Here is a 19,172-nt window from a genome sequence, read left to right as displayed (position 1 = left end):
GGCTCACGTCCTTGTGTAGTTTGCTCTGGAAAGCTGCTTCAATTCCCACAGCACCTTTTGGAAGCTAAAACCCAGTGCCATGCAGGAGTTAAAATACAGAGCTCTGGTTTGTATTGTATTCAGTACTATAACAACCAACTCACATAAGAAGCTTCATTAGAGACAGATGCGTCTGGGACTATGACTGTATTTTTGATACCATATATGTGCACAGACCTGTGCCTGCAATGCTTTCCTTTGTCTCACCTTCTCATTGTATTTTCAAGGGTTTACAATACCCTTATTTTTGCATTAGTGGCTTATTTCTAAGATATTTATTATACAAGATTTTAACAAGTGGTAGTCTAAGAGGTGTTGCTCTGCAAGTTACTTCTTCCTACCTACAAAAACTTACCAGGTTTTTAAAATGTCGTCTAGCAATATTAATGCAGTTTTCCCCAAGACAAATTAGTTGAAGTTCCCTGATTATGAAGTAATGTCTTTCAAATCACAGCTGTTGTGAAACATAAATTGTAATCCAGCTTCTGTCATTGCACTCAACTAGCTTGCCAGGGGGATGAAATACAGACGTTATACACGACATCATATATTGTATGCTGCAAGGAAATGTGGAGAATGATGAGTAATGAAGAACCACTGCCCAGAGTCACTATCAACAGGTACTCACAAACCAAACTTCTACTATGGATTTAATATTTGCTTGCATGCATTTGTGTGCAATTTCAGACTGCTTTCATTCTCTCTTTTTCCTCCTGTAGTTTTAATAATTTTTCTTTTGATGTATTTTCTAATACTAAAAGAGAGACAGAAACGTGTCTATGATATTTCTTTATTTGCTGGCAATTTGACTGCACAGCTGGTATCCTTTGTAGCATCATTTGATATAGGTTATTTGGTAAATTATATCTTGGAAATATCTTTTATGCCTAACAAACAGAAAAGTTACAGGTATATTTTTAATAGGTATATATACATATATGTATATGTCTGTACCCTGTGAAGAAGAGAACAAAATAGTTCAGTAGGAAGGACCTTTAAATACCACTCAGTTCAACTATCTGACCTCTTCGGAGACAAGCAAAAGTTAAAGCATGCTACTGAGGGTATTATCCAGATGCTCCTTGAACACTGACAGGCATGGGGCATCAGCCACCTCACTAAGAGACCCGTTCCACTGTTTGACCACAATCATGGTAAACACGTTTCCGTGAGTCCAATCTGAAAGTCCCCTGGTGCAGCTTTGTGCTGTTCACTTACTTTCTAATGCCTGTGTTCAAAACCTTGAATTATTTGTTGCGTTCATGGAAAGTTTAGGCTGTAAAAGAATCTGTGCTCCTTGCACATTGTCTTTTTTTGTTTGGGTTTTTTTTTTTCTTGTTTCCCTTATAAGATGGTTTTTTTCCTCTATTTTTATCCCAACTCTCCTAACTAGGCAGCGTGGTGAGGTGCTAGCTCATGAGAAGTGAGCACCAGATCTTATGACTAAGATGGGCTGTTAATGTAACTTACAAACATGAGAAGAAAGTGCTTAAAAGGGAAAGAAAGAGGTGCAAGCATTTCTGCCTTCAAAAGCTCCAATTCAAAGCTCTGCCTAACAACTGGTTCTTCTATACTGCTGCACTTTAGCTCAAGCCCCAGAGGCTGGAAAGCCTTACAACTTGGAGAACTACCTGATTCTTTTCATATTGATTAGTGAATATGAAAAGCCAAAAGTTGCTCATGTTTGCCTCTAAACCTACAGGTATTGGATTAGCTCACTAGGAATGAGTGTCACAGCTTTTCTTTAGAACCAAATGAATACTGAGCGATGACTTCAGTATTCAGCTCCCTTTACCTGTGCTCTAATGGCTGGTGCCCGTGTCTATTGCTACACATAGATTTAAAAAGCGACTCAAAACTAATAAAAATAGGAGTAGTTTCCATGAAGTGGTGCTCTCCTGCTTTTCCAATGAACAGACCCAAAACTACTTTGGCTCATGTTAGGTAACCCAGTGAAACAGAAAAGACTTTTTCTTTGATCCATAGAGGTTGAACTGCAATGTAAACCAGATGGAAAAATCCCAAAGGATAATTTTCCCTTCTTTTGACCATTGAGGGCCATCAATCCAACCACATGAGCTCAGAGAGCCTTTGAACAGCTATGGCATATTTACAAAATGAGTTGGACTGAAAATTTTATTGTTTGAACACAGTGGCTGCATGGAAATAATGTAATGATATACTTATCATATAGTCTAAGAAAAGGCTGAACTGTATAAAAAAACCTTTTACTCTAACATGAACCTGAGACAGAGTGACTGGGGTCAGGAAATTAGGAAATTTGTGGAATTCATAGCTAAACATGCTTTATTTTTGTTTGCCTAAGCAGTACAGGCAGCTCAGCACTTCAGTGTCAGCTGTACTTCATAATTTTGTCATACCTCACTGCAAACAATTTTATTAAAATGTGTATTAAATTAATCCCAGTTTTACTGAAACAGTTTCAAAAGAACATAAAACAAATTGTAAACTGGAGTGGAACAATCCTGAAACACAAGGAGCTTGTAACAGGCTGTTTATCAGACACATATGTTCTACCTTTAGGTTTTATAGGCTGAACAGGTTTCCTACAGATACATCTATTCTACAAAAATGTACTGATAGAGAAAGAAAACAATACTGATAGGCAAAATAGTCTGTGTAAATGCTTAGGCTAGTTAATGAGTATGTCTACAGAAATAAGTGTTATTTTAAACAGCTTCATTTAAGATTGATGCATACAAACTTTTACTTTTTCCTGGACGCTCTGGTTGTCCTGGTATGCTTTCATTACATTAATGCTAAAATCTGTAGTAATATCCTCATCATTAATTTCCAGTCAAAAGTGGAGTGCAAAGCCTCAGATTGTTTTGATTGTATCCAGGATATCTCACAGTCCCCCTCCACCTCATCAGACACCAGCATCCTAAAATCAGTTCCTAATGAGACATAGAATAGCAAATCAGGAGACCTATAATGAAAGATTAGGAAAGATAGTTTTATGGAGAACGTTTGTATAAGGGAATACTTGCTTGAAGGCTGCTGATGCCCAATCTGTGTCTGCTCTACCTGTCTAACCACGCCTGTAATTTCCATCACCTGATCGAAGATTCAACCAGTAAAGGCATCGGTTCCACTTCAGTAGCAGATCTACTACCAACAGTGGGACTGAGACCAACAGTTGGATTTCTGCTGGTGTTAGTAGTGATAGGCAAACTGAACCAGTGCTGGAGGAGGTTCAGGCCCTGGTGAAAATACTTTGGTTCAATTAAACACTTTCTGTGGCACAATTTTTTGTTGACAGTGCACAGACCTCAGGTCTTGAAGAGGTGATCACAGGCAGGCAGATATATTCGTGGAAACTGTCATGCTTGGCCCTCCAGCATCTTGTCCGTTGTCTTTGTGGGAAGAGAAAACACTTTCACTTTGATAAAGTTTTCTGATTCAAATTCTGCAGCAAGTTGGTGGACCTGGAAAGGCTGTTTCGTGCCCTGGTATTAAATTCGTTAGTGCAAGGAGAGTTGCTTTCTCACATACAGGCACATTAGATAACTCTTCTGATATGTACTTTGGAAACTCATTTGATTATGTGAACACAATTGTTTTTAATGCTGTCACTCTCCTTGTTGGTGACAAGAGGATTGCAAAATGTGACCTTTTTCCATAAGAAATGAGATTGTCCTGCCTAGATCCTAGCAGGCATTTTAAAAAGCAGTCTGTATTCCAGTAAACTCTGTTCTGCTTAAGTAGATGTAAATAACTCTCTAGCAGGTGGCTTGGCTATCCAGTACAGCCAATATTTGCATACCTATTTTGAGCTAAGTTACTGCTTCGTGACTGCTCTTGTCCTTGCAAGTGAGTTACAGTTTTAAAGATGCTGCATGAGATTTCAGGACTTTATTCTTAAATTGTGCCAACCAACTGGTTTATTAAACTGAACAAACTGCTTATCAACTTGTTCGCTCCTTTGGAGCACAAAAATGAGCAATTGAAAAAGGGGAAGTTTTCCAAAGAAAAGCAGCAGTAAAGCTTAGAGCTTAAAAAATAAGTTTAGGCCCGCATGAGTTGTTGTATAGGATAATTTCAATTTCAGTTACTATTCTTGACATTGTTGCCGTAAGACTGAATCCTAAATTGGAAAGTGCTTTGTCCTAGAGTTAAGTTTAAAATACATATATATTAACCTTGCCATGGGTTTTCCATGCTGGTATTACAAGGAAAATTTTGATTTGTTGGTTTTTTTCTTGCAAAATTCAGGTATTCCTTGGACTGGTGTGAAGAAAAGCAGATAGCAGTCCTGCTGGTCTTAAAGAACAACGTGAAGCTTTTAAGGTGACTTGCCAAAGAGAGAAAAGAGGAGACATACAGGAGCAATATGAACAAAACAGGTGAGATTGCTCATACTTCCTTTTTTTTTTTTTCCCCAGAAAATATTTCATTCTGTTATACTTTCACTCATCTTTTCTGACCAGAATAAACACTGCTGCAGCTTAGGTTTAGTGCTCAGCAGGCTTATGAAAGCCATGATCAGATGTTGGTTTTCAGTTTTGTGAGAAAGATTTTTGTTGGCTTTTCTCTTTGAGGTTATAAAGTAATAGTGTATGATGATTCATGGGAGTCCTAGCTATACTGCAACTCAGTTTAGGAAGCCTTAAAGATAAGTCACCACATCTTTGCTACTTCACTTTCATTCTGTCAACAATGAGTCCCTAAGCTGCAGTTGATTTCTTACTCTTCCCATTGCTGCAGCAGTTTGGTTGGGTACCAAATTCAGCGGGCAATCATAAGGGTACAACTCAACGAGGAATAGTGGTCACTGCAAGCTCCTCTCTGTTATACTTCGGTTTACTCACTTGTTTGGGTAAGGATGAAGGCATTGACATATGGTAAAAGGATGTGGACTCTGCTTCCATCTATGTCACCAAACAGCTGTGTGTTTTGGGGATGGTTATTTCTCTCTATGTGCTGCCAGTTTGTTGCCTACAAAGTGAGAAGCTGGGCTTCGCTCTCCTTTGGGGACTGCACTGAAACACAGGCATCGGTTTCTGTATGAGATGCACTGATTTCTACTTTGCATTTTGTAATGTGATGATCCTAAGAATATTGCTATTTAAGAGAAAAATGTATAGAGGAAAGGAAGGTATAGGTAGGTCACACTTCACAGCAGCCATTCAAGTGTCTGCTCTTCAGGGTTTACCTCCAGCTCACTATACCTATAAAAACCTGTGTAATTTGAAATTCTTGTTTATTTCTAAACAACTGAAATACGTGCTCTGAATACATACATAGCTATGACCCATCTCAGAGTATTTATGTACTTACAAAGTAGTTATGCTTTTGACAGGTTATAGTGTATTTGTGGGAAGGATTTGCCATCCAGAGAAATTATTGTGATTCAAATTGTGGTCCTTCTGCTACAAAAAATATTGTCCCTCCTCTTCCCCTCCCTCTGAAACTTTAGAGTTTGACCTCTTGAACAGCAAGATCCACACCTAAGACCCTGTCAGGTAAAGGACATGTAAATGTGTTGTTAAGTACTTTGTGAGGTAGCTCAATTTAACTAGCAGCTTCTAATAGAGTCGCTAAGGCAAAATCAGTACGTAGAATGAATTTAGCAAAGGTGAAGATAATAAGCTTAAAGATCAGGCATCCAAAAGCATTTAGTGGTGGGAAAGTGAGGCCAAGCTGTGGCTCTGTTGACTAATTCTTTCTCTCGCTGAAGTCCTAGAAAAAATAGAGTTGGCTTTGGAAACCTGCTTTTGCATGCATGACCTTTTTTATTCTTCAAGTAACAACAAATAGGGAGCTTTTATTTTTCACCTATGTTCTTTGGTTCCTGGGTTCCCACACGAGTTTGACAAGAGATAAAAACATTTCACTACTTAGACGCTCAATGTATTTTATTTCTGTTTCTCTTGGTCTTCTCTCCTTTCTCAAGATTGAAAGATTTAAGTCAGCACTCTCCCTCTTTTTTTCCCAATGCTAACATGCATATTATGACTTTGGTCCTTCTTCTGGCAAGTTAGCAGGAAGAGGGATTTTGGAACACTTGCTTGAGTGTTAATTGTCCTTCACAAATTAGCCAAGGTCACTGACTTTTGAATCAGTGCAATCTGCAGAAACAAGTGCAGAGCCAGGAGTAAAAACAAAAGCAAAATATTCTCTTGGCATGATAATTGCCTAATATACAAGCAGGTGTAATATTTGGAGTGTATGTCAGTGATGTAACCTCTTAGATACAAGAGAAGGTTACAAAATATATAAAGAATTGAGTCTCTTAGGGAAAATCACATCTTTCTTCAGTATTACATGACTTGCCTCTCAACTTTCAAGTGTATCTTGGTCTGTCCTGTATCTTATTTTAATATAATTGCAAATTAAAGGCCTAGACTTCTACCTGAATTGTGATGCTGTTAGTGTTAGTCAAATACAAAGCAAAGACAAAGCTACATCTGTAGTGAATGCTGAGAGGGAAGAAAATTGTATGCAACAGGATGTCCCAGTGTGTGTGTGTACAAGCCTAACAGTCCAAGCTGTGTTGTTAAAATCAATGCAGCTACTGGATATAGACCCACATTTTTGGGTGCTCAAACAGCACAGTTTTCCCAGGAGATCTCTTCCTTGTCCTTGTTTTGAAAGAAAACACTGTGGAAAGAAAATTTTTCACAGTGTTGTTTTAAAAAATACTTGGCTAATCTTAGATGATAACTGAATGTATTTTTTTCTGTCTATGATGAGTGCTGCTGTGATTTTGAGGTATAAGCAAAGAGGAGAACTTTTCTTAAGAACAAAGTTACAAGAAGCCAAGAAAAAAAAAAAAAAGAAAAGAAAAGGAAATTCTAATTCAGCACCTTAGCTCATTCCTGGTCACAAATAAAGGAAGCGGATTATATGAAAAATCAACCATAAATTAAATACATGTGAACATGTGTATGCATTAAAAATGTTTATACATATTTATAGTGTTATTTTTGCACATGCTTTAATAATTCAAGTATGTAATTAAAAGCTGTGCATAAAGCTTTCTAAGATCCAAGCAACCTAGATCTCATTTTCAAAAATAACATTGGCACTCATGAGCTTTTATTTCCTTGAATGTTAATGGAGCATACAGTCCTAGATGTTTGGAGCATTCCCATTTGCAGAGGGAATTTATTCTCACTTGCTTAAATGCTATTTAAAAATGAGTGATATACCACAGCATACATGCCTGAGGAAGCAACCTGAAGAACATTTTTTACTTGAGGATTTTTTGTCTCAACACCTTCACATCTATCAGATGCATAAGACAACCTGAACTTGGCAGAGCAGGGAGCTTCATCTCTTGGTCCCACCTCTTAGGCTGGAGGCAGATGAGATGCTGGGAGCTGTGGGTTTCCTGGAGCCTGATGAAAATGCTGCAGTCTGTGATAGGGACACCTTTGGTGTATGTTGTCCTTTGTCAGATCCAAAGGATTCAGGAAATATTTCAAAGGCACTGAAAGCCAGAGTTCATTTGGCTGTTTTAGCTGTGTTGGCTCAGCCACCAGCTTGTCTGAAAGCCCTTGGAGGAGGGCTGCCTGGTGCCTTCTGTTCCTTTTCTCAAGCATACTATGCCCTGCTTACAGTTTCCGTTTACTCCCATTGAATAGTATGAAGGGCCTGTCTCTTCATCAGCTTGTAGTTGAAATTTGGTTTGGAAAACATGGATGTTAAGTCCCTTGAGAGATCATCTGCTAGTCACCAAATGGTTCATTTAGGAAATGAGAGCACGGAGACCCTGCCTGGGAATAGCTGCTGTTGCCTGGCTTTCCAGCAGAACTTTATGCCCTGTCAGTAGCACAGTGGCATCCCACAGAAAGTGGGATGGGAGACAGCCCCAGAAGGCCACGCAGAGGGCTCATACAGTCTGTTCTGAAGAGCACCAAGTGCCTGGGATACGTGTGGCAGGAGCTCGTGTTTCAACTAGCTGCTTGTTACCTCAGCTTCTGAGTAGCTGGTCAAACTCAGCTGTGCAGGCAGGAGGAGCAGGTGTTGGTACCTTGCTTAGCAAATTCACCTGACGGAGTCAAAAAGAATCAGCGATGAGATTGTGTGACACACCTTTCTAACATCACTTTCTGCCAAATTCCAACTTCCTGCCTTAAACCTTTGTGGTGATCTTCACAAGTGGGTGAGGAAGGCTGCTTCTGTCACTAACTTTTGTTCTGAAAAACATCTGGTCTATTGGGGATATTTCCTAATCAAACTCAGGCAGAGAAAGTTCATGGCAGATTTCAGCCCTTAAAAGTTCAAGGTCTGAGAGAGTTACAGGCAGCTGGAAACAGCAGGTATGATCGAAAGTATTAGTCTGGTGTAACAATGGATGGAGCAGTAGCAACAGCTATAATTATAATTCTAAGTGACAAAACAGAAAGGAAAACTGCATTCCAAGGGATTTAAAAGAATTGTTTCAAACCCTGGCCAGATTGTCCCCTCCCATGTTAAAACACTCAAGAGGAGGGGATTTCTGCTTGGAAACAGCTATATGGGGATCTGCAGACCTCTCCCTGAGTGACTCATTTCAGAGGCACAATCTCTTTTTCCCTTCCCAAAGGGAGAAGTTTTTCCCTTTCAAGTCGGTGCACAGATACATGAGCTAAGTTGTCTCAGGTCCTGCTCTAAGGTTCCCTCTGATCCATTTCTTCAATCCTCCCTGATACCCTGTTTTCTTTGGAAGCGCCCTTGTAGCTATCTTGGTTTGTTGGGAACAGTATCCTGAATGGAAAAGGGAGAGATATGGAAACTATGCAGCTTCCAGCCCCTGGGGCTGCTCCCCCTTCCCAGCACAGGTTATACAAAGAGGGGAAGGAGTAAAAGAAGGGTGAAAAACAGATCTGGCTTAGATGAAAGGAAGCATCTGTGTAGCATGAAGAATACTGACACCTGGCTGCTTGTTTGCTGTTTTCTTAACATATCACAACTGCCTTTCTGAGGTTGCTAGAAAACTAAATAAAAGCAGTACTATGCTATGTTCATTTTTTTTTTAATATCATATTTTTAATATAACATTTTGGCAGCATGTGCTGAGAAGCAGAGATTTTCACCAAAATGTGGGATGTCAGAAGAAAGTCTGTTTTTCCCCAAAGTGGCATGTTGTTTCACGACCTCTCACAGATGTTTCACGAATTTGTCATCCCGAGCTGCAAAATTGCTTTTGTTAGGATGTAGGAATAGCTCTGCACTTGCAGAGCTGTTGGTGACATGACTCACAGTCCCACCGCATAGACCTGGATTAGTGCAATAACTGCGTAGGGGAAGGGATATATTTTTTTTGCAGTCTGTTATGGTAACAAAGTGGAGAAATCAGACTAACTTTTGCTTTCTCCCCTCCAACCAGGTGATAAAAGTCCGAGATATATTCATAGGAAATAAGAGTGATGACCTGTAGTAAGGATTTATTACTTTACCAGTTACTTGAGTTTCTCCCTCTGGATTATAGCAAAGGCAATTAGGTTTTTTTTCATGTTCACAAAGTCTGGGTGAAAACAGGTAACAGACAGCAAAGTTCAAAACAAGTGACAACACTATGGAAGAATCTGAACCGACAACTGGAAATCCCTTCAGCACTGACCTCTTCCCTCAGTCACTGAGGCGTTCTCACAAAATTGTTTAGTCCAACATAGTCTGGCATTTATTATCTAACAAATGTTTATTATTTTTAATATCTAGTGAGTGTTTTTCAGATAGATGTCCTAGAAAATGAGAGATACGCCTTTAAGCACTGAAATTCAGCTTGGACATTATAGAGAGCTACCTCTAACACCTCCTTGCAGACAGCAGCTGCCCTTTATTGAAGCCAGCCGTCGGAGATACTTATAAGTACCTCCCTCGACTGCCCAGATTGCAGGACAGGATAGAAGTAGAGAAATAAGTTAAGTACAAGGCTCAAGAGTGGAGGGAAGTCTTTGGACTCTTCAGCCAAACATCACATTAATCAGTTCTCAGGGCCTGAAGGCCAGTGTGGGTGCAATGACAGCACAGGGAGGGGAAGACCAGCTTCCTTCATGGGGCAAACTAACTCAGCCTTGCTGTGACAGACACAGCTTTTCAGTCCTACTTAGGAGCAAGGTTGCTCTGTTGTTGACAGCTCCACCATATTCCCAAATGTGTGCTTATACATCACCCCTGGGTGCCTTCTGTCTCCCCTTTTCTCTCAGTCTGCTTTTTGGGGATTGCTGGGGGCTGGTGCTCATTGATGCCTTCAAAAATACTGCAAGAGGCTTAATGACCCTCTGTAGCTACCCTCTGTGATTTTGTTGTTTTAAGCAAGGAAGGTGGGTTAACACTAGTTGATGTTCCCAGTAAGATTAAATGTGTACTCTTTTGCTCCTGAAAGCAAGGGATGATTTTGATGTTGCTGGATACTTGATAAAAACTTGTTCTGTGAGAGCGGGAACTGAGCCACAAACCAATAAGTATGCTGTAAATGTTCAGTGACTCCCAGGAGCTGGAGGAAAGAGGGGAAGGGGTTGCTCTACAGGGAGATCATCTGCAGCCACAACTCTGTTATGAGCATAGAGCATGCGCCCTGGGGTTTTCCAGGACACATCCTCTCCATGGCATTTTAGAGATGCACCAGGTGTTTCTCCTGATGTTTGTTGGCAAACACCAGTGGGAAAAGCTGGCCTTGCAAGCGAGTTTTCCTTGCTTGCCTCACTGCTCAGTGCCAGCTCTGAGCTAAGGCACTTCTCCCCACCTTTCTGAGGGGAGCTTGTCTGTGCCTCCCAGAGGAGGTGGTGGTATGACACAGCTAGGTGGGACAAGGAGTATAACTGGAGGCAGTCACTGAAGGAGTCCATGATTTCTCCCAGCAATTCCATGCCTTGGACCTATGCAGGGGTGGGCGGTCCATAACCTCGCATGGGTACTACGAAGGGGGGATTCATCACTGCTATTACTGTCTGCTGCCCCAGGCACTAGCTCAACTCTTGATAGCCAAATTAAAGCTGACTATAAAGCTTTCTGCCTCCCTGGCCACTAGTAATGGCCCACCTATGTTCAACTGCCAGTAATCCATGCTGCATGGTTGGTGGCTTGTTGCTCTTGCTTTGATAGCCAAGCACATCATGTATTTTACAGTCTCCAAGGTAACTAATGCTGATTCATGCCTTTCCACTGTGTAACCCTAGTCTTTTGTTGTCAAAATAGCAGGTCTGCTCCCAGGATCTTGTTAGGATCAAGTGTAAGCACTGTCAGCTCACCACAGTGCACATCTCTCACTTGCCTTTAGGACGTTCCTAGAGGAAAAAGAATACAGTTTCTTCATACTTGTTTCCCAAATCTTTCAAACACTTTCTGGTGAAGGCAACAGAGCAAGGAAAGCAATGGTTGTAGGAAAGCCAGTAACAGCTGTCAGGGTCTCAGTTGTATAGTACAACGTCTCTGATATAGATAAATAGCAGGAATTAGAGTGCAGCATGATGTTTTCTGGGAGAGAGGCCTCTTGATAGCAGGTCCTGTTCATCCTTGCTGCCCACCTCGCTGCTTTTGCAACAGCTACAGCCTGTGACTGAGTGTCTTAGGCTGGAGGACTTGGATGGAGGATGTCTGGAGATTTATCTATCTATTTATTTTTGGCTGCTTTGCTCTGCTGCATTCCTGTAGTAGCACAGCCACAAACACATGGGCAGCACTGTGCTTGAAAGAATTTTTAATCCAGCCCAACTCAGATAAATCCCTAGGGCCTTCCCCCTTGGCAGTTAGTATTGCTGTATGACTAGGCAGTTAAGAATACATAAAAAACATCAGACAAGGTGCAAGAACTGCCTTGGTAGGCCGAACAAAAGTCTTTCTGTAGCAAGAAAAGCAAATCCACCAACAGGCATATGGGGATGGTTCTCCTGTATGTGCTTCCATCCTGCTTGCCATCAGCTGCTTAGGGCAGGCCACAGCTTGCACCTTCTGGCACTTCTTTGGTTGCACATGACATTGTCATTACGGCAACCTGGGAGATTGCAAATATGGATGAGCATTTTGCTGTGTTTATCAATATAGAGACTGTGGAAGGCTGTTTTGCCCATGAGTTTGGCATGCAGGTGCCATTCTGTGGAGAAAAGATGAGAAGAGTAGTATTTTAGCAGAAAAAAAAATAGAAAAGTCACAGGGAAAGAAACAGAAAAAAAAGAAGTATCATATTAATTTAACATCTGTCCCTACTTACGGATTACACTCTTGTGTTGACTGACTGGTTACCTCAGATTCGACAATAAAATTTAACATGTGAATTATTTTTAACTCCAGCCTGGTAAATATCAACTATCCACTGCTTCCACTGCATTAGTAGATAAGTTGCCAGGCTGAAATGAATTAATTAACTGCCAACAGTAAAAACATTTACAGGGATGGAGGGAATTAAGATATCCCATAGTGCAAGCAAATGCCCTGGCATTACCCCAGTAGAAAGTTAATCAACGGGGCTGTGAACTCCTGAACCAGACTGCATTCCCTCAGCTTGACCTTCCTGATTGCAAACTGGAAGAAGCCTCCGTGTGAAAACATCTGCTGTACAACAACCACTTTTCCTTGCACATACAGCCACCTCCATTTTCCCAGTTGCTGGGCTTAAATGAATGAGCTGTCAGTGCAGCCACCTTGTATGTGCATGCCCTTCATGACTGAGGAACTAGGGGAATGCCACCAAACTGCATGTAGGTCAGCAAACAAGGTGGGGTGGGGCTTTAAGACACCAAGTCTTTTGCCCATAGTATGTCCTTCATGCTCAAGAGCATCCTGCAAGTCAAAATAGGCAGTCCTGAAAACGCGGCCCTTTTCATGAACTATGTTTTCTGTTAACATGCTTTTTTAATTAGACTGTAAAGAAAACTAAACAATTTCTTCCTTCCCGCTCATATGGTTCTCCTTAGAGCCACCTTCTTCCCACCATCCCTCCTCCTCCTCCTCCAGAACAAAGAAGCATTCCTCGTTTTGCTCATGATGTTGTTTCCAGAAAGCAGCACTGCCAAGGGGGGCGGCAGGATGCTGCGTCTCTGCTCCCGTATTTCAGATACCAGAGCTGAACTATCAGCTGAATCCTTTCAAATGGTAACGTTCCAGTGCAGAGGGTGGCATTTGCCCTTTTCCTCAGGTGCTGCCAGCAGTGTGACGACAAGCCAGCACTCCCAGAGGCAGTGGTTTCATCAGTGTCTTGACACAGGTGGGGTCATACCAGCTGTGGGTCACTTTCCTGCCTTGCTGTCCCTTGTTTGGTTGTTCTCAAGGATTTTTGTGCTAGCTATGCAATGTGTTGCCATGATTTGTCTTTCTGAAGGCAAAAATACCCCCCAAAAATTCTAGCACAGAAATAAGGTCTTTTAGCTGCCATAGATGAGCTGAATAGTTCAGAGTTGGTTCCCCAGTTGATGGTTTCTCTCAACCAGGTCTGCTTCAAAATCAATTGTTTAGGTTCAGTTTTCCATTAGGGGCATCCATTCCTGTGTTCAGGTAGAAAACTGGGCCAGAAAAAGAACTGTGAGTTGGACTATAAGCGTAAATCTAAGAAAAAGGACAGTTGAACAAACAGAAGATAAGCCCTTCCTGCTATATGGAGGGAAATCTCACTGAGTGATGGATTATGGGGCTCTTCTTGACTGGAGGTATCACTTCTGACCTGGAGAACTTGGATCTGAAGGCATGTGGTCCAAAAGCGGGCTGAAAGGTGCTGAGCTGTGTGGGTGGAGTGGCTCAAAACTTCCTGCCTGCAAGAAAAAGCTTGAATATGATTGCACATAGAGGGAATTAGCCCATTGATGTCTCAGTCCGACTTCAATTCTGGCTGGAATAGACAAGGTCCTAAAATTCCAGTAAATAACTCCAGTCAGCCTTACAGCTGAGGGTTGAGTCATGTGAAGATGGGGGGACACAGCAAGGCCAGAGCTGTGATGCGCCATGTGTTTTTCCCCATGTGAAACACAGTATTGAAGTCTTAGGTGATGCTGCAGTCTTTGTGTCTAAGTTCAGAAGCTGCTATAACCTGCTATATGCTGCTATAAAATGTTCTTCTCCAGAAACTGCATATCTTGTCAGGTCTGGCATTCCTTTTTAAACATAAATGTTCCTCTAGTGCAGGATCTTTTTGACAGATTTTTTCAGCTAATAAGTCAGAAGTTAAGGAAAATTGATTACGTGTTTGTATTTAATATCTAAGGTCTGTTCCTACTAAAAAAAAATATTTTGATATAATAAAATACATGGAAATAAATGGTATGGTTGTGGTGCAGGGAAATTCTTAGGTCAGGAGAAGAAATTACTCATTCAGTTTTCAGGGGGTCTATATGAAGACATGGTCTTTTCTGGGTACAAAGTGGTAATGTGGACTGTTCATTCAAATTGAAAATGGTTAACTTGCCAACAGATTTTGATTAGCCAAAATTTTATGCTTGGAAATTTACATCATTTCTTAATCCTGTTCCATAAAACTATACAGCCATACGTAAGTGTTTAACATCACATTTATAGGAATTTGATCCAGTTTAGCACATAGTAAATTAGTTTCATGAAGGTTTCTTGCTTTATGCTATGCTGTCTGTTCCTAATACTCTGCCTGCATGACATTCCACTCTGCCCATATGTTCCATCCTTTGAGATGTAAAATTATAAATTCAAGATGAGAAGGTTAGGACCACCCTGGAATATGCTGCCTTTACTCATTTTTTTTGAACAAGAATCTTGTGTTTCAGCTTCCAATAAATCAGGAAAAAAAGAAAGATTACAAGTATTCATTTGCAGATGATACCGGATGTGGACCTGCATGGATTTACTGCAAGAGTCTTTTCATTTGTTTGGGGTTACAGGGCTCGTGTCGTGTTATTAGGCTCAAGTCAAGGAGAAGAGCAAGGCGTTTGTTTTTAACATGGCATTCCAATCAGTAAGAAGTACAGACAAGTCACCCAAGTGATCAAAGTCTGTTTTAAACCAGCTGACTTACACAGTTAATATTAATTTTTTTTTTTATTTGGGTCAGATATGAAAGGATTTAATCCCCATATAACTAATCCTCCCAAGAGCTAATTTAAATGGAGACAGATCTGTCAATTACAGCATTGCTCTACTACTCAGTAGAATTCTTGAATTACTGAGGCTTAATTTAGCCTGAAAATTTGTTAACTTACTCTGTTTCTATTTCAAATAAAATGGACACAAGTGGTGGAATTGAGGAAGGAGAAGCTTAGGGAGAACATCTTGAAGAATCTACCAACTCCGTCACTCCCAAAATGAAATATTTCATGCAAGGCTGAACAAAAGCTTACATTTGACCAAAGACAAAATAAGATGGCTATTAATTGCTATGTCAAAAATCAATATTTTAGAATTCAGATTACTCTAAATTAGTGTATTTGATTTGAGGTGAGCCCAAAATGTCTGTTACGTGCATGGCTCTTCTCTGGGTGTCTGAGAAGCCAAACAGCATGATAGGACCTTGTTAAGAGTTCAGCAATGGAACCAGATCAAAAGATTGCAGAAAACACTCCAATTCAATTATGAAAAATGTTCTCCATACATCCAAATTTGGTTAAAATTCATCATTTTTGAGTCCTGTTCCACACAACAGTCCTGTCAGATTCCATAGCGACAATGCAGCAGTGTTTTAATAGCACTGGAGAAGACAATGACATAAGCAACCTTCTTAAAGTGCCAGAAGTTTTGCATTCACTAATAAATATAGCTCAGTCTTGGCTGATCAAATGTGGAAGTAATTTATCCAACTGAAATGCTCACCCTTCTGCCAAGATATGCATATATATATTTTTTCCCTGGATTGATCAAAAGTATAAGACATGCTAACATGGGGATCTCCTTGGTTTGGGATAATGTTTCTCAAGTTTGACCCTTGCCTGTTCTCCTAGTTTGCTGCCACTAAACATAAGGACATATTCAGAAGAGAAAAACGGGATTCAAAGCTGCTTTTTTGGGTTCTTTCTTAACCTGTTGGTGTAACCAGCCTTCTGCCTCTGTGTTGTCTTCTGCATCACACGTTTTAGCATTCATGTTCTCCGAGAAAAAAAGAACTTCTTCCTCCAACAGTTCATTTTTCCTTGGTCAGCTCCACATTGGACACCTATCAAATTCTCCTTCAACAAGGTGTTCAGGTTCTTACGGCTTTCAGTAAGCACTGGAAGGGATCCTTTGTTTTATTCTGGCCAGTCAGGGTGTTTGCACTTCCCTGCCTCTGAGAGACTCTGGAGGCTGTCGCCCCTATTCCAGTGTTGGTTCTTCCCTTCTCCCTCCAAAATCAGCCATGAGTGCTTCATTAACACTGAAAGAGCACGAAAGCATTCCTAAGGCATTGCTCAGTCATTGGGATGTTTGTCCTCCCACCCTGTGGCTGCACAACAGAGAGGGGATCGTAACACAGGAGGCACACAATTCTCTGGTGATGCAGCAGCACAGGCTGCCCAGGGCAGTGGTGGAGTCACTGTCGCTGAAGGTGTTCAAGAGCTGTGCAGATGTGGCACTGAGGGACGTGGTCAGTGGGCATGGTGGGGGTGGATTGGTGGTTGGACTAGGTGATCTTTGTGGTCTTTTCCAATGTTGGTTATTCTGAGGGGACAAATTGCTGGAGACACTGGGAGGTTTTTGCTGCTTAAAGGAAGTGGCCGCTAGCGCAAGTGGACCAGGAGGGATGTATTTGCTGCCTTATGATTCCAGTGTCCCTCAGTGCAAAACCCTGTTCCAATCAAGTGCTTGCTGATTGAGTGTAAAAACAACAAATTCACTGTGTCAGCCTTTTTTTCCCCCTTTTCCTCCCTCTTATTTATTTGTCTTTTCTGAAGTTTAATGCACTGTAGCCAGTTTAATAAAATATGACAGTAAGGATACCGACTTGCCTCTGCTATAATTCATTGGTTTCACTTAGCACTAGAAGCTTCCTGTGACTGCTAGACAGATAAAGGACAGAGTGGCTCGGGAGCCAAAGGCATACCTTTTGTTATTCAGTTATTTTTTAAGCTTTTTTTTTTTTTGCTAGAGAGAATTGCTGAAAATAGCAGTGATGGTAAAAGCAGTCCTAACACTTATTTCAAAGTGAAATCAATAATGAAGGGCCTTGTTATATTATATGAGAATTAACAAAGTTGTTTTTCTGTATTTTGTTCTGTGTCCTCCAAGAGCATTCAGAAAATTCAGGGACAGAGGTAAGAAAAGCTGGGAACATTACTTTTCCTTTAATCCTTAGATCCCACAGCTGACTCTACACTTTGTTTTCATGCTGAAGGGGAAAAAATATTTTCCTGGCAGGTTTAGAATGATTTTTCCATTAATCTTTTCTCTTGGAGCCAAGATACATTTTTTTCACACAGATCTGATGTGACATAATACTGTACCTGGAATTTCACACTGAACAGAGTGGAAAAACGTTCTCACCACAGCAAGCACTCACAAACCTCCTGCAAAACCGAGCAGCCAAAAGAGCAATTTAGAAAGGGGACGGGAAGGGATATGGGGCAGAGTCATCTCCCAGCGGGAGGAAAGCTCTTAAACAACATGCTATTTCTTAAAGCCTTTCAAAGATAAACTGATAGAATATGCTATGCAGTGGCACAGGCCAACAATTATCTTTCTGGGAAGTTATCTCAGCAGTTTGAAATCCTATTAATTAAAAAAACCCAAAAAACAAAAAAGCACATGGGTTAGAATCTCTGAAGTGTAAATGCAAAGAGCAATAAAAGTGGTTTAGATTAATGCAATTCAAAGCAGAATAGAAACTGCTTCTGAAATTAAATACATATGTACATGATCTTGGATTTATGAAAGATTTCATCTGATAGAATCCACCCATCTTCCAATTTTTCACTTATCAGTGCTTTCTTTCAACATTTAAAGTGTTTTCTTCAAAGCCCAGTGCTGGAACATCTCCAGGCAGTTTAATTGTCCAGATGTGGAGTGGATTTCCTAAACACTTGCAGCATGGGGAAGACATGATGGCTCTTGCTTGGAAGCCAATGAAAAGAAGTATTTTCACATTCGGACTTGGTTTTCAAAAGGACTCACTGGAACATGTCTTGAAAAATTCCCAGGGAAATACATCAGCCTTAACATATGTCTAATCATGGTTCTGCTGCTGAATTCTGTAGATTTGTCTGCAGCAGCCTGGTGCCTTCATGAGACATAGCCATTTCTGAGTACCTATTTTTGGTCTTGTGCCTGTGGTAAAGTGCAGCAAATGAAGCATTCAAGGAGCCTTCTGTAGAGTACTATATGGCTACATTACTCCTTAAGGCTGGTAGAGGTCTATTCTGTGCTTTCAGAGTACTAGAAATGCAAAGCTAATACTGGAATGGGAAACAGATTCAACAAAAAAAGTCCAAAAACAAAAACCAGAATGTCAAAAATGAAAAACAAAAACAGAATGTCAAATATTTTTGGGATACAAGGAAGCTTTTCAGTTGCAATGAGCCAAAGCTAGTGGTTGCCTGAAGCGTGGTTACCCAAACTCAATTTTGTCCTCCATGGCAGCCACATCTGTTGTCTCCCCAGAGTAAGCTAGATGTAGCATGCTTCTTGCTCTCTTGATGCATTGCTGTTGCAGTATTCCTGCAGTATCACATGCTATAGGAAGGGACCAGAAATAGTATTTCTTATTTCTCTGGCAGTGCTCTGCAGGCATCCATCCTATCAGCAAGATGTATTTTGTGGAGAGCGGGATTGGCTAAAATAGCATTACAGTCTTCTAATCTGATCTTTTGGATGAGTTCAAATTTTCGACATTGCCCTAGATCAGCTCTCAAAATAAGAGTGGACAGCCTTAGAAGACCATCTCCCCATTTATCCCTGGCACGTGCATAGCATCATCGCCCAGCATGGGGCCCACTGAGGGAAGCAGCAGTTTCCTACGTATTAGTAATGAAAATGCTTTTATTGCACTAAAAATTCAAATAAATCTCACCCCCTTTGCTTTGCACCCCGGGCTCCATGCGGGCTTACTATGCTTTAATCACACGACTCTCTACTGAACTGTTTCTGAGAATTGTAAACGCAAAAATAAATATAGAAGTTATATGTGAGGGAAAACCTGCTGCCTTTGTTTGAAATCTGTTCCCAGATCTGTGGCTGGCTAAACCTCGCCCAGATGTTATTGTGTGGTTATGGATTTTGGATGTTCTTTTTGCTGAAAGCAGCAAAGCCAACATACACCCCTT

General features: G+C 40.8%; 1 long non-coding RNA gene across 2 annotated transcripts in view; it reads left to right on the top strand.

Moving 5' to 3' along the window:
• LOC101751380 overlaps window positions 1-19,172 on the top strand; it is a 107,405-nt gene that overhangs the window by 50,489 nt on the left and 37,744 nt on the right. For both annotated transcript variants that reach the window (XR_006937833.1, XR_211577.5), the window contains exon 2: window positions 4,276-4,406. This is a non-coding gene — a long non-coding RNA (uncharacterized LOC101751380). The remainder of the gene's footprint in view (window positions 1-4,275; window positions 4,407-19,172) is intronic.

This window comes from Gallus gallus, chromosome 2, assembly GCF_016699485.2.
Source record: "Gallus gallus isolate bGalGal1 chromosome 2, bGalGal1.mat.broiler.GRCg7b, whole genome shotgun sequence".
Lineage (NCBI taxonomy): Eukaryota > Metazoa > Chordata > Aves > Galliformes > Phasianidae > Gallus > Gallus gallus.
Note: the sequence above shows the minus strand (reverse complement) of the source record. Positions and strands in the feature narration are given on the sequence as shown.